General features: G+C 36.4%; 1 non-coding gene across 1 annotated transcript; it reads left to right on the top strand.

The window, feature by feature from the left end:
- Positions 1 to 3,500: 3,500 nt before the first annotated feature.
- On the top strand, positions 3,501 to 3,607 carry LOC118521177 (U6 spliceosomal RNA). The gene has a single exon (XR_004910028.1). It is a non-coding gene; the product is annotated as a U6 spliceosomal RNA (small nuclear RNA).
- Positions 3,608 to 16,000: the final 12,393 nt, after the last annotated feature.

Here is a 16,000-nt window from a genome sequence, read left to right as displayed (position 1 = left end):
AGTAGCAGAGCTGGTGCCACAACCATCTAGAATCTCTGCAGGATGTGATTTGCAAGAACAGCTTTGAATATAATTCTCTATCTTAGAAAACTACCACTTTATAGGCATACATACAGAATACTACCTCACTAAAAATAGGTTGCCCTCAGTTATGCTCAAAAAAATATAAAAGATCTTAAAGAGAAAGGTGAGGTTGAGGGAAATTATGAAAACTTCCTTTTAGCAGAGAATGGTTAGAGCCTTTAAAATGTTAATAACAATAATCCTTGTTGATTTTATAACATTCCATTTATTACTTCCTAAAACATTCACTGAATGCCTACTGTGCTAGATGTTTTGCTGATATAGATGAATCTGTTGTTCTAGCCCTCAAGGAACTCGGAGTTCTAGGAGGATAGATAAGACCATCTTTCCTTCCTTTATTCATTCAGCCAAAATGCCTGTCACATGCCAGACACTGTGAGGCATTATGGATTGAACAAGAAACGATATTAAAAGCAGAAATTGGGCCTGAATTGCGAAGGCTATGCATCAACAAAATACCAGGCAAAGAACTGAGTGAAGCGACAGACTTATTGGTATGTGGTAGCCGAGATGCAGGCAAAGCAGACGACGTCAGTTCTAGAAGAGGTAGGCTCCCACACTGCTTGGGCTTGTTGCTTTCTAATGGAAAATGACTCTGACAAGGAGCTTTCTTTTCAAGTTAGTTTGAAATAATTATAAATTCAGAGGAAGGTGCAAAGATAGTACATACAGGTCCTCTGTATCCTTCACGCAGTCTCCCTCAATAGCTACATCTTCTACATTGTATAGTATCAAAACCAGGGAATCGATACTGATATGATGTGTGAGTATAGCTCTATGTCATTGGATCACATTATGTAGATCGGTAAAAGCACCACCCTAGTTGAGATACAGAACTATTTCACCATGACTGAGATCTCCCTCGTGCTACCCCTTTTCTTTTAAGAACAATGCCCTTCAAATCCAGTTGTGAATTCATTTGTCAACAAAACTGTTAGAAATCTAGAAGTGTCCAGATGAGCTTACTCCCCCTGATTTCTGACTACCAAGGAAGGTAGTAAAGCACGTGCTGCCAGGGTGTAGTTACAAAGGCAACTTACCAACAGGTCCAAGAGAAAGGACTTCAGTGGAGTCTGTTTTGTGTTGGCAGTGCTATTGCAACATGTGAGGTTTCGATCAGCATTCGATATAGTTTAAGATTATTGGTAAGATGTGTTAATATTGAGTTTATTTTTTAAAAATACAAGTGCAGTAATTACCTCTGTATCCACCATTAATTAGTGTCTAGAGAGGTTACTTAATCCTCAGAGTTGCTACCATGTAAGAAAACATCTAGTGACCACACCAGTGAACAGTTGACAAAAGTAAGTAGAGCTCTACTAAAAAGTCTGGGAAGAGCAAATTTAACAATTCAACCTATCCAAAGCGGTAACATCTTTCATATGGTGAAGCGCCACTTTTGGGAACAGTATCAACAACAGATCAATGTATGTTTGTTTTTTACCCAATATTCTCCATGGTCAGTGATCTGAGTCACACTGTGTGCATTATACATACAGCTTCTTCACGGGGTTTTTAGTAACTGAGAATAAAATTCTGGCCACTTTTCAAGGCAAAATGGTTTAATCTTCAGGATACAGTTCTCCTGTGGAAAACCATTGTCTTAGACACCTGCTGAGTAACTAATAGAATCATTTGTGTATGTGGGAAGTTAGGCTTATATAGAGGACATCTTTCTGTGCCAGAAAAAGCACATGCTAAACATAAAAGAAATCATTATGAACTGGATTAATAGATGTATAGAGAAAGAAGTTGAGAATCTGCCATTGGTAAGATCTGGCAACAGGTGCAGGATATTCAAACCCTAATTTCTCATGAATGAGGAATGAACATCTGCTCAGAATAGCAATGGAAGGGAATATTCAGATTTCTACTAAATACACTTGCAATAACAGGAGCCATGGGACCATAACCAAGACATCTTTTCTATATCCATTTATGTGCTAGTTAATACTCCACTAACTCTGAATTGAGCAGTATTCTACAGCAAAATTTCCAGTTCGGGTTGTGCATTCTGATCACCAAAGGAGCTTACTTAAAGTGCTGCTACCTGTTTCACACCCCAGGAATACTGAACCAAAAAATTCAGGAGTGATGTTCTAGAAAATGTACTGTTGCAAAGCTCCACCACGGATTCCAATGTGCAGCCAAGTCTGGAAACCACTGCTCTAAATGCTGTTCGGTAGAATATGTCCAGAACTAAATTTACCATTGCCCTCCTTGATTTTCAGTCTACTAGCCATCCAATCCATTCCACCTTCTCTATATATGTATTTCTTCAATCCATTTCCTTTTTTCAGGCCTTACTTACTGCTACTGCCTTAGTTCTGGGCATATGAACTTGGACCATAGCAGTAGTTAGTTTCAGTCTTGCATCCGGAGGGCAGTGACACATTATATCGCCAACATCCATCCCTGGATGGGCTTCACAACAGCCTTACTTGGAGGACACTATGCAACATAGTTCTGCTCCTGATAATAGACATTATTGCAGAGATCCTGGAGGGGACAGGAAGCAGGTGTGATGAGACAGCTGGGAGAGAACACAGTGCGTTGTGGGAGAAGAGGCAGGAGTATAGCAAGAATATGTCAAATTGGATATTTGATTTTATGTCTAATTTTCTCAAGAAGTATTTACTTCCTTGCAATGTGTGGAGATTAGGGTTATACTTAAATCTGACTTGTCATGTCCCTACTGAAAATGTTTCACTAACCCTACACCCCAGTGACCTTGTTATAAATTCTAGATCTTTGTATGATACTTTATGCACTGTATGATTTGCCCCTGATTGCCTCCCTTCCTTCATCTTCACCTGTTTTTATGCTTTTTGCTTCAGTAATATTGAGCTTCTTAAAGTTTCATCAATATACCATATTGTTCTATACTCTCTACCTTGGCACATATTATTTCTTCTGCTCAAACCATTCCTATTCACCCTTCACATTTTCAATTTAGAGGCCATCTCCTCTGAGAGACTGCCTCCAATCACCCTCACACTAGACATATTTAAGCATTTACTCTTTTGTTTCTTCTGTATTTTGAATTTTTTTTTTTAAGATTTTATTTATTTGCGAGAGAGAGAATGAGAGACAGAGAGCATGAGAGGGAGGAGGGTCAGAGTGGAGAAGCAGACTCCCCGCTGAGCAGGGAGCCTGATGCGAAACTCGATCCCGGGACTCCAGGATCATGACCTGAGCCGAAGGCAGTCGCTTAACCAACTGAGCCACCCAGGCACCCTGTTTCTTCTGCATTTTGTAGACACTTCTGCTCTGCCCTTAATCATTAAACTAATTATTTATGTACCTGTATCCCTACTACATGATCAGTTCCTTGAAGCTGTGTTTTGTTTTTTCTGTTTTATTTTTCCATATCCTTAAATATTTTTGAAACATTAATTAAAATTTCATTGCGGCCAGTGCTCTCTTTGGCAGCACATACACTCAAACTGGAATGATACAGAGAAGATTAGCATGGCCCCTGCGCAAGGATGACACACAAATTCGTGAAGCATTCCATATTTTTGTGTGTAAGTGATGAATCACTAAATTCTGCTCCAGAAACCTATATTGCATTGTATGTGAACTAAAATTTATATTTAAGAAAATTTCACTGACGCCAAATATTTCATATTTTATGACTATCCCCCAGTTTCTGGGATTTTAGGATTGTTCCTATTTTCTCTTTTATACATAATGCCACAAAATACATCTTTATATATAAATATTTGACTGTTTCAGTGTATATTTCTTTTGAGAATATTTAAAGAATTTCGTTTAATGCATCAATAAATATGGGATTTTCTTTTCTTTTTAAAAAGATTTTATTTATTTATTTGAGAGAGAGAGAGAGCACAAGCAGGAGAGGGGCAGAGGGAGAGGGAGAAGCAGGCTCCCCACTGAGTAGGGAGCCCGACGTGGGGCTCCATCCCAGGACCCATGAGATCATGACCTGAGCCGAAGGCAGATGCTTAACCGACTGAGCCACCCAGGTGCCCCAATAAATATGGACTATAAGACCCTTTGATTCAGACTGTCAAAGAGCTCTAAAGAAAAACTGTAGATTTTGAATTCTCATCAGCAGTGTGTTAGGTCTCCTTACATTCAGTGATATTTACAGACCATCTTCTCTGTTCTATTGACACATTAATCCTTGGTAAAATTATGCAGTGCCATACCTCTAAATACAGTTTATTTATAAAGGTATTTGTTATATATACATATATATAACTCATAAATTTAAATTTATAAATTTACTCCTAAATCTGTATTTCTGTCAGACCCTAACTTTTCTATAGAACTCCTGACTCATATATTCAACTGCCTATTTGACACCTCCACAGAATTCATCAAAAAGTAACTGAAATTTAATTAAAAGTCAAAAAGAACAAACTTTTCCTTTGCCATTTATTACATATATTTAAAATTATACTTCACATTACATTTTAAAATTCTAGACAGCTATAACAAGATATCTAGGAATAAACCTAATCAAAGAGGTATGAGACCTATACTCTGAAAACTATTAATGCTGATGAAAGAAAGATGACACAAAGAAATGGAAAGACATTCCATGCTCATGGATTGGAAGAATAATATTGTTAACATGTCTATACTACCTAAAGCAATTTACACATTTAATGTAATTACTATCAAAATAACAACAGCATTTGTCACAGAACTAAAACAAACAATCCTAAAATGTGTATGGAACCACAAAAGACCACAAATAGCCAAAGCAATCTTGCAAAAGAAAAGCAAAGCTGGAGTCATCACAATTCTGGACTTCAACTTATATTACAAAGCTGATTTTTTGATTAAAGAAATCAGAAGAGTATGGTACTGGCACAAAAACAGACTCACAGATCAATGGAACAGAATAGAAATGCCAGAAATAAACCCACAATTATATGGCCAATTAACCAACAAAGCAAGAAAGAATACCCAATGGGAAAAGTCTCTTCAAGAAATGGTGTTGGGAAAACTGGACAGCTACATGCCAAAGAATGAAACTGGACCACTTTCTTACACCTTACAAAAAAATAAATTCAAAAAGGACTAAAGACCTAAATGTGAGATCTAAAACCATAAAAATCCGAGAAGGGAAGACAGGTAGTAACTTCTTTGACATTAGCCGTAGCAACTTTTCTCTAGATCTATCTCCTGAGGCAAGGGAAACAAAAGCAAAAATAAACTATTGGGGCCTCACTAAGATAAAAATCTTCTGCAAAGCAAAGGAAACAATCAACAAAATTAAAAGGCAACCTACTGAATGGGAGAAGATATTTGCAAATGACATATCCGATAAAAGGTTAGTATCCAAAATATGTAAAGAACTTACAAAACTCAACACCCAAAAAACCAAATAACCCAATTAAAAATTGGGCAGAAGACATGAACAGACATTTCTCCAAAGAAGGGAAATGCAAATCAAAACTACAATGGGTATCACCTCACACCTGTCAGGATGGCTAAAACCAACAACACAAGGAACAACAGGTGTTGGCAAGGATGTGGAGAAAGAAGAACACCTGGGGTACCTGGCTGGCTTAGTCGGTAGAGCATGCGACTCTTGATCTCACGGTCCTGGGTTCAAGCCCCACATTGGGCATGGAGCCTACTTAAAAAATTATTTAAAAAAAAAAAAAAGAAAAGAGAAAGGAACACTTGTGCACTGTTAGTGGGAATGTAAACTGGTATAGCCACTCTGGAAAACAGTATGGAAGTTCCTCAAAAAGTTAAAAATAGAACAACCTTACCATCTAGCAACTGCATTAGTGGGTATTTACCCAAAGAATAAGAAAACACTAATTTGTAAAGATATATGCACCCCTATGTTTATTGCAGCATTATTTACAACAGCCAAGGCATGGAAGTAGCCCAAGTGTTCAATGATCAGTGAATGGATAAAGAAGATCTGGTACACACACACACACACACACACACACACACACACAGACGAATATTATTCAGCCATAAAAAAGAATGAGATCTTGCCATTTGCAACAACATGGCTGGAGATAGAGAGTATTATGCTAAGTGAAATAAGTCAATCAGAGAAAGGAAAATACCATATGATTTCATTCATATGTGGAATTTAAGAAACAAAACAAGCAAAGGCAAAAGATGAGAGAGACAGAGAGAGTCAAAGCAAGAAACAGACTTTTAATTATAGAGAACAATCTGATGGTTACCGGAGGGGAGGTGGGGAGATGGGTTAAATAGATGATGGGGATTAAGGAGGGCACTTGTGATGAGCACCGGGTGATGTATCAAAGTGTTGAATCACTATATTGTACACCTGAAACTAATATTACACTGTATGTGAACTGGAATAAAAAAAAAACTTTAAAAAATATAAATAAAAAATAAAAAATAAAATTCCAGAGAGCTGATCAAGAGTCACTAATATATCCTTTTATTTATTTATTTATTTATTTATTTTTAAAGATTTTATTTTTAAGTAATCTCTACAACCCAACATGGGGCTCGAACTTAAAATCCTGAGATCAAGAGTCACATGTTTCACTGACTGAGCCAGCCAGGCGCCTCTGTCCTTTTAGTTTTAAATGATTTGATTTTCCACATTAAATTATTTGATCTACCTGATTTTGTTATGAAGTACAAGAATTATCTATATTTATGTTTTCAAATAGTTCATTTAATTAATTACTGAATAGGCCTTAATTCTTTATGATTTTTAATAATTTCTCATAAACTTAATTTATGCACACATGTGTACCTGTGTGTGTGTGTGTGTGTGTGTGTGTGTGTGTGTGTAGCAATAGTGGGGGTGCTGGTAGTTACAGTAGCAGTTGTAGTAGTGGTAATGGTGATGTACATAGACTCTGGAGTTGGTAAACTGGATTGGATTACTAGGCCAACCATTTAATAGTCATGTGACTGTGGACATGATCCCTAAATTCTTTGTGTCTTAATTCCTTGCATATAAAATGGGAATAATAATAGTCCTGGATTGTAATGTTATATGTAGATTAAAAGGGAGATAACGTGTTTAGCAGAAGCTACAAGCTTTCCAACAAAATCCACCCTCTCATTCTTTAAGCCCACGGTTAGGTTACTTTTTCCCAGCTGCTCGTCCACTTAGGCATGGCCATGAGACTAAGTTGTTTCCAGAGTAACAGGTGTGGAAGTGATACATGAAACTTCCACATGTGGCCCACCTAAACCTCCACCATGCTCCTTCTGCCTCTGGCTAATGTGTGTTGGTGGTAATCATGGGAACCTTGGAAGCCATTTATGTCATATTTTGAAAAAGGCAGAACCTCTGTCAGCCTGGACCACTAAATGACTTATACAGACTAGAGCAACCAGTAAACTGGAAGCTCTACTTAAGACTATTATATAAACAAGATACAAACTATCTTTTGAGCTATTATATGCCTGGGTCCATTTGCTACTACACCGTAACCAACTGTAATATCACATATAAATTGATGAATAGAGTAACTAATTAGCACATGTTAAGGGCCTAACCAGTACAGATATATAGCCAGATAAGGACTAGACAAATGCAGATAAATTTGAGATATCAAATATTAGTTGCTTGTCTGTATGTTCTGTTTGATGACCCTGTCAATTCTTGTACCAATATCACATTTTGTTTTACAACATTTTGAATATTGTAAACTATACTGTGTTCCTTAATATCTCGTAGACTGAGTGCCACTTTATTACTTTTCTTTTCTATAAATATCTTTTTTTTCCAAATAGATTTTAGAATAATTTTGTCAAATTAAGAGAAATACAAGGGATTTTCAACTGGATTGTTACTAAACCAATGAATTAAATTGGGGATAATTAATACATTTGCTTTATTCATTTCTTCAGAGTAATAAGCTGTTTATATCCACTTATATGCTTTTTTTAGAGAAATAAATGTGTGCTTTTATTAAGTTCATTTCTAATGTTTTTGTAATTACTCTGAATAAGATTTTCTTACATGTTCTAAAAGATTATGGCCCACATAGAATTGCCTATCTCTCATATATATATATATATATATATATATATATATATATATTATATAATCACATGTGTTTAAGCTGTTAGCTGTCCATTAAAATCCACCTTCCCCTTTTTTAAGCCCACAGTTAGATTACATATTCCCAGTTAAGCAGTTAAGCATGACCACAGAACTAAGTTGCATCCAAAGGAATAGAAGAATGGATAGATGGATGGATGTGTATATATGTGTGCCTATATTTATAGAAATATAATCTGTATCTTTGTATGCATTATCTCTAATATATACATATATCCCAAACAGATATAGATATATCCCTGTGATAGATATGTGTCTATTTCGGTATATGACATGACTTTACTGAGCTTTCATCATTTCTACTGATTTTTATAGTATTATAATTTTAATTGGTTATCTTAGCTTCACTAGTTATATGATCTCTCAATTCATCTCTTCTTTTTCTATTCTTCCATATTCCATCTTTCTTCAATGACTAAAATCTATTGAATAACACTAAATATTAGAACTGATAGAAGATATCGTTATATTGATCCTGATGTTAATGTAAATACCTCTATGGTTTCAGTATGATGCTGGCTTTTTAAGAATCACATATTTTCAATCTTATTAATAATAAATTTGTATTTTCTAGTTTTCTATTTAGGATTCTACTTTAAAAGTGGTCTGTAGTAGGGGCACCTGGGTGGCTCAGTTGGTTGAGCACCCGACCCTTGGTTTTGGCTCAGGTCATGATCTCAGGGTTCTTAGATAGAGCCCCATGTTGGGTTCTGCATTCAGAGGGAAGTCTGCTCCTCCCTCTCCCTCTGCTCCTCCCCCTGCGTGTGTACTCTCGCTCTCTCTTATGAATAAATAAAATCTTTAAAAGTGGTCTTTAGTTTTGTGTGCTTATTTTAAAAGGATTTAATATCAAGCTTGTATTATAATTTGAAAACAAATTGAGAAATTTTATGTACTTTTCTATGATTTCAAGTAAATTATAGAGCAAAGCACAAATGAATCACCCACAAAACTGTCTATTCTAGAACTTTCTGGTTTCAGGGTTTTTTAAAAATGTCTTTAAACTTTCTTCCATAGTTATTGATGTATCAGTATTTTCTACCTTTTGAGAATTTTTAATCACTTACATATTCTTAGAAAATTATTCACTTCAGTTAGATTTTATAATTTGTAAGCATATAAATGAACATAGCATTCTCTCCCTCCCCTTCTCCATTTCCATTTCTGTGATTATGCCATAAAAACTAATTTCTAGGGGCGCCTGGGTGGCGCAGTCAGTTAAGTGTCTGCCTTAGGCTGAGGTAATGATCCCAGGGTCCTGGGATCGAGCCCCAAGTCATCAGGCTCCCTGCTCAGCAGGGAGTCTGCTTCTTCCTCTACCCCTCCCCCGATCGTGCTCTCTCTTGAGTGCTCTCTGTCTGAAATAAATACATAAATAAAATCTTAAAAAAAACTAATTTCTATATATTTTTTGTTTTCTTTCTTCATCATTATACTTGGCAGAAGTTTTCCTTACTTTATCCTTACTCTATCTCAAATTGTCTTGATTATTCATTCATTAAAAATTTAATTCTTTCTGTCTGTTTCTGTATGTTTTATTTACTTAAACTTTTTGAGGAAACAATTTGGGGAAGACTAGTTTCTTTTCTCTACCTCTCCAGCTTATAAAAAAATTGGGAAATATTAGAAGAATTAATATATGGTTGGAGTCACAATATAGCAACTCCAATGCAGTTAAATATGTAGTGCAGAATGTCCTCTTCCTGATATGAACTTACATAACCAGTCATGCATGCACAAAAGATGGATAGTGGTTGTGGGGTATGGACCAACTCCTACAGCAGGCTTGCATTATCACATGGTAGATAGGAAGCAAAGTACATACTTTTTAAGGACATCCATATTTAAGGTAAGAGAGAAGGAGGGACAGACATGCCCACGATGCTTGACTTTTCCCCTGTGACTCCATTACTGATTAACATAGTCCCACTGGTTATTGGGACCAGACCTCCCTGTCTTCACCAGTCAGACACATATCTTTTATTCAGCTGGGGAGGCCTGGGCTATGGGTTTTTAGAATGGGGCCAGAAAGGTTAACTCCACTATTTCATCTTCTGGGAAGTGCTAGGCTCTGGAATCTGATTATATGTGTAGTGTTGGCTGCTGACAGCTTAGAGCTGAGTATCTCCTGGTAATTCCTTTCATTGGGAAGGAGCTTTCATTCCCAAGGTTATACTCATTCCCTGAAGCGAACCCAAATCCAAAGTTGGGTAGATGTAAGGGTATAAAGGTGTTCAGATACTGTGCCTCAATTTGAGACAAATATGGAGGGCCATCCCAGATCCAGACCTCCCTGTGGCATTGACTATGGCAGAGACCTTAGTTATAGCCCCTAAAGTTCAACTTCATCTGCCTAATCCTTCTTTACTTGTCTTACATGTAATTGTTGCTGAGAGTACTTACCAATAAACTTCCTCATATGCAAATCTCTGTCACAGAGTGTGTTTCCTGGGTAACTCAACCCAAGACAAATGCATACTGGAAATACCCAGGGGCTTTTTAATAATACTAGACCCCAACCCGGAGATTCTGATTTAATTGCTCTAGCATAAAGTTTAAGCATTTTAAACATTCCCCAGATAATTCTAATGTGCAGCTACGGATGAAAACCACTGTCTTAACCCATTGAACTTAGTAATGAGGCATATGGTGTGGCCATTCCCCTTGGGAAAGTAAACTAGTATATATCAGGGCAGTACTGCTCCAACCCTGATGAGGTAGCCCTACTCCTGCATCTCTAGCTAGTATCAACTACTTCTTTATTATGTATCTTTCTGGGACCAGCTGTGAAGACAGTTCAAATCTTTGTCCTCAGAAGGACTACAAAATGGGTCAGAATAAGACATTAATAAAATTAACTTCAAGGCTACATTGTACCCTAGACAGAATATTTTATCTTTATTCTATTTTCCATTTCAAATTATGCCTACCTGCATTGTTTAATATAACTCACCAGAGATTATGCAATTAGCCCAAATCATTACAACATAAAGGATGCCCCAAATTTGAATACTCTGAACCCCCCTCAATTATTTCCTTCCCAAAGAGAAATTAAAGAACAAAAATGAAATCTCCTCAAATTAAAAGTTCAAAGAAATTAAAGTTAAAAATGTTTGCACTTCCAAATTTCTTAATCCTATAGATCTCAGTCAGAGGGCTCCAGTGCAAAGGCATGTGTAAAGATGCATTTCCTTCTTCAGCATCTGTAACTAATCTCCTTTGGAAATGTGTAAGTGCTTGAGTACTACCTCAAAAGTTGAAATAATCCAACTTTCTATCTCTCATATGTTTCCCTTTTCCAAAGTATTTCAGTGCCAGGCCAACATCAAGAAAATTTAGGTATCAGAAATATAAAGTCAGCAGCACATAAGTTCCCTTGAACTTATATTATATTCCTAGAACCTGGTATTTTGTATGTTACAAGTGCCCATTTTTGTTAGCAGCCAGACAAAAGCAGACACGGTGTAAAAGAAGTAGAAAGAAAAAGCGTAAGAGATGAAAAGGGTAATGCAATTACTATTTTAATTTTTGTGCCTTGTTATTTGATTACTGTCGAAATTTTCTCATAAATTAATTATATACTTTTTATGTGACAGTCTGTCCAAGATTTGAAGTACATAATTTATATGTACAGTATACTTAGGTTCCTTAGGGTAATGAGAAAACCATAATAACCTTGTGAATTGGTTGGTTATTAATTTATAAAATTGTACTAGCTTTCCAACATGAAATTAACTTGCTCTAAGAATTTTCTGCCTAAAAAACTGTATGGTAATATTGACTAGTCCAGAAGCCTTGTTAACCATATACTGTAAAGGAAGTTGAACACAAACATGCTAAAGTGAAAATGCATACAATGTTCCCCCAAAATTCAAAACCCAAATACAAATATGCTTTAAATGCAAAGAGTCAAGGCCTGCTGTTGGAAGCTGTTCACTAGTACTGAAGAAGTGGGTCATCAATTCACGCTACTTCTTTGTATCTAGTTAATTTTCTCCTCTGCCTTGCTCAACCTACCCTCATATTATTTTAATCTGATTGTCTTTGGTGCCTTCCCCAGACATTCTCAATTGAGGCTTTCCTGAAATCAATCTGTCCATATGGGAAACATCAGAAACCTACACCCAAGTAACAGGCAGCATTTGAAATCTGTTTCACCATTATATGCCATCATCTAATATGCCCAGAGAGAACCCTCAACAATTCTGGATACACCTAGAGGTAACTTGTACTTATCCTTACCTAGCTAATCTGGTCTCTATTCCTACCTTATTTTCTGACAGTCCAATTCCCTATGGGTTACAGAAACCCTGAACACTTTTTCCTTGAGGACCAGATTCTTGATTCCTGTGTGATAGCTGCTAACAATATTTGATAGGATTCCCAGAGTTATGCCTAATAATTTGAAACTCCTTAGATACAACCACCTCCAAGGGACCACACTTGAATAGACAATATCCATTTTGGCTCCAACAGGTGAGATTTCACAGCCTCAGTCCAGATTGTTGTTTAGTTGCTGCTACCATAGAACATCTCCTCCTGCCTCGCAACACACACACACCAGCTTATCTCCATCTATATGTTTTTGCTTTGTAAATGGTAGAAGAGGGAGAAAGTCTGATGAGAGATTTATGTGAGGAGGTATAACCAGAATAGCTTTATTTCAGTGTTTTTATTGACTATAAACTATCCCATCATATGGATGTATTATACTTTATTTGATCATTCTTCTATTAATGGGCATTTTACTTTGTTTTCAGGGTTTTTGTGACCAATACTAAAAAGGAACACCCTATTACTTACACCCTTATACACTAGTGAGATTGAGTAAAAGGAGACATATAAATAATATAAATGTAAATATATATAAAAGCAAATATAAATGCAAGTATAAATATAAATCACCAGAACGGGGTGCCTGGGTGGCTCAGTAGGTTGGGTGTCTGCCTTCGTCTCAGGTCATGGTCCCGGGGTCCCGTGATTGAGCCCTGCATCAGGTTCCCTGCTCAGCAGGGAGTCTGCTTCTCGCTCTGCCCCTCACCCCACTTGTGCTCTCTCTCTCTCTCTCAAATAAATAAAATTTAAAAAAATAAAATATTTGTAATGTTTCACATCTCTACTATCAAAGGGTAATCCTTCTACTATTATCCACTTAATGGATACAAAATGGTATTTAATTGTTACTTTAATTTGGATTTCCTAACTACAAGTAAAATTTGATTATCTCTTCATGTATGTGTTGGCCATTGGATTTGCTCTCTTATGAAGTATCAATCATGTTTTTTTACCCATTTTCCTTTCATATTATCTTTTCCATATCACTTTGTAAGAGATCTCTGTATATTATAGTGTTTTATTTATTTTTCTAGAGATTTATTTGAGAGAGAGAAAGAGTGAGTCGGGGGAGAGGGAGAGAGAGAATCCTCAAGCAGACTCCCTGCTCAGTGTGGAGCCTGACACGGGGCTCAATCTCAGGACCCCAAGATCATGATCTGAGCCGAAATCAAGAGTCAGACACTTAACCGACTGAGCCACCTAGGCACCCCTCTTATTGTGCTTTGTTTATCTATCATTTGTCTATGAATTTTGTTTGTGGCGTTTCTGCAACCAAAATTTCTAATTGTATTGTCAAATATGTTTATCTTTTGTTTCATAGCCTTTGGGTTTCTAGTCTTAGTTAAGAAGTTTTCATGAATCCCAAATTATACATTTAACTTCATTTATTTTCTTACAAGATTTTATGGATTAATTACATATGTAACTGGAATTTATTTGAGGGTATAAGATGAAAACCCACTCTTTATCTTCCAGATGGATTGCCAATTGTACCAGGACTGTTAAACAATTCTTTTCTGATAGAATTGAACTACCTACAACTGTCATATATTAAAATCTCATATATACTAACATATATCTCTGTACTCTTAGTATGTTCTAGTGATACGTTTTTTCTATTTCTTTACCAAAACCTATTTAATTATACTCTATATTATGTTCTTGTATGTATTAAGGAAATTATTTTCACCTCTGTATTTTTATTGGCAATTTTAGAGCATATAAAATCATATAAGTTTAAGATCATTCCATAAATTTCCCAAAATAAATCTGTTGGGATCCTAATAATAATTGCATTAAATTTACATATTAATTTCAGCAATCAACACCTAATGGTTTTAAATCTTCTACAAGGAGACTGACATAAATATTATTCACAGTTGATTACAGTTAAAAAGAATGAAGTAGATCTATATCTATTTATCTATCTATATATCATCTATCTATCTATACTTTAACCTGGATAAATCCTTTTAAAAATGCACAAAGTAATATGTAATGTATGACATTTTTGTGCATTTAAAAAATATGAAACAATACTTTGTATTATTTATAAACACTTTACATATGTGGTAAAAATATATATTTTTTAAATATTTATTTTAAAGAGAGAGCATGAGCGAGTGTGGGGAGGAGCTGAAGAGGACGAGAAAACCTGAAGCAGACTCTGCGCTCAGGATGGAGCCCAACTTGGGGCTTGATCTCACAACCTCAAGATCATGACCTGAGCCGAAACCAAGAGTCAGACACTTAACTGACTGAGCCACCTGGGTGCCTCAAAATATTTGTAAAAAATAAATGGAAAAGATGCATATCAACTTAGGGGCACCTGGATGGCTCATCTGCCTTTGGCTCAGGTCATGATCCCGGGATCCTGGGATTGAGCCCTGAGTTGGGCTCCCTGCTCAGCGGGGAGCCTGCTTCTCCCTCTCCCTCTGCCTGCCACTCCCCACTGCTTGTGCTCACTCTTTCTCTCTCTCTCCTTCTGTCAAATAAATAAAATCTTAAAAAAAATAAAAAAGAACTACCCTACAATCTAGCAATTGCATTACTAAGTACTTACCCAAAGGATACAAAAATACTGATTCAAAGGGATACATGTACCCTGATGTTTATAGCAGCATTATCTAAAATAGCCAAAATATGGAAACAGCCCAAGTATCCATCAACAGATGAATGGATGAAGAAGAGATGGTGTATATATACAATGGAATATTACTCAGCCATCAAAGAGAATGAACTCTTGCCATTTGCAATGACATGGATGGAGCTAGAGAGTATAATGCTAAGCGAAATAAGTCAGTCAGAGAAAGAAAATACCACGTGATTTCATTCATATGTGGAATTTAAGAAACAAAAAAATGAGCAAAGGGGGTGGGGACAGAGAGAGGCAAACCAAGAAACAGACTCTTAAATATAGAGAACAAAACTGATGGTTACCAGAGGGGAAGTGGGGGGTATGGCTGAAATAGGTGATGGGGATTAAGTGGGGCACTTGTGATGAGCACCGGGTGATGTATGGAAGTGTTCACTCACTATATTGTATATCAGAAACTAATATTACACTGTATGTTCACTAACTGTAATTTAAATAAGAACTTAAAAAAAGAAATAAAACAAATGAGCAAAGGAAAAAAAAGAGAAATAAACCAAGATATAGACTCTTAACTCTAGAGAACAAACTGATGGTTACCAGAGGGGAGATGGGTGGGGGGATGGGTGAAACAGGTGATGGGGATTAAAGAGTATACCTATCATAATGAGCACTGAGTAATGTACAGAAGTGTTGAATCACTGTATCATACACCTGAAACTAATATAACACTGTATGTCAACTATACTGGAATTAAAATAAAAAATGTATCTCAGAATTGATCTCCCTCCACAGAGTACCCAGCATAGAACCCAACAATACATGGGCATCTTGTGGATTTCATTCTGTGGGAGTCTCCTGAGATGACAATGCTTGACATGGACATAGACATGTCCGTGGAAGCTAGTGTCATCAGTGAATTTCTC

The sequence above is a fragment of the Halichoerus grypus genome, chromosome X (genome assembly GCF_964656455.1).
Source record: "Halichoerus grypus chromosome X, mHalGry1.hap1.1, whole genome shotgun sequence".
Taxonomy (NCBI): Eukaryota; Metazoa; Chordata; class Mammalia; order Carnivora; family Phocidae; genus Halichoerus; species Halichoerus grypus.
This window is presented reverse-complemented; position numbering and strand designations above follow the sequence as displayed.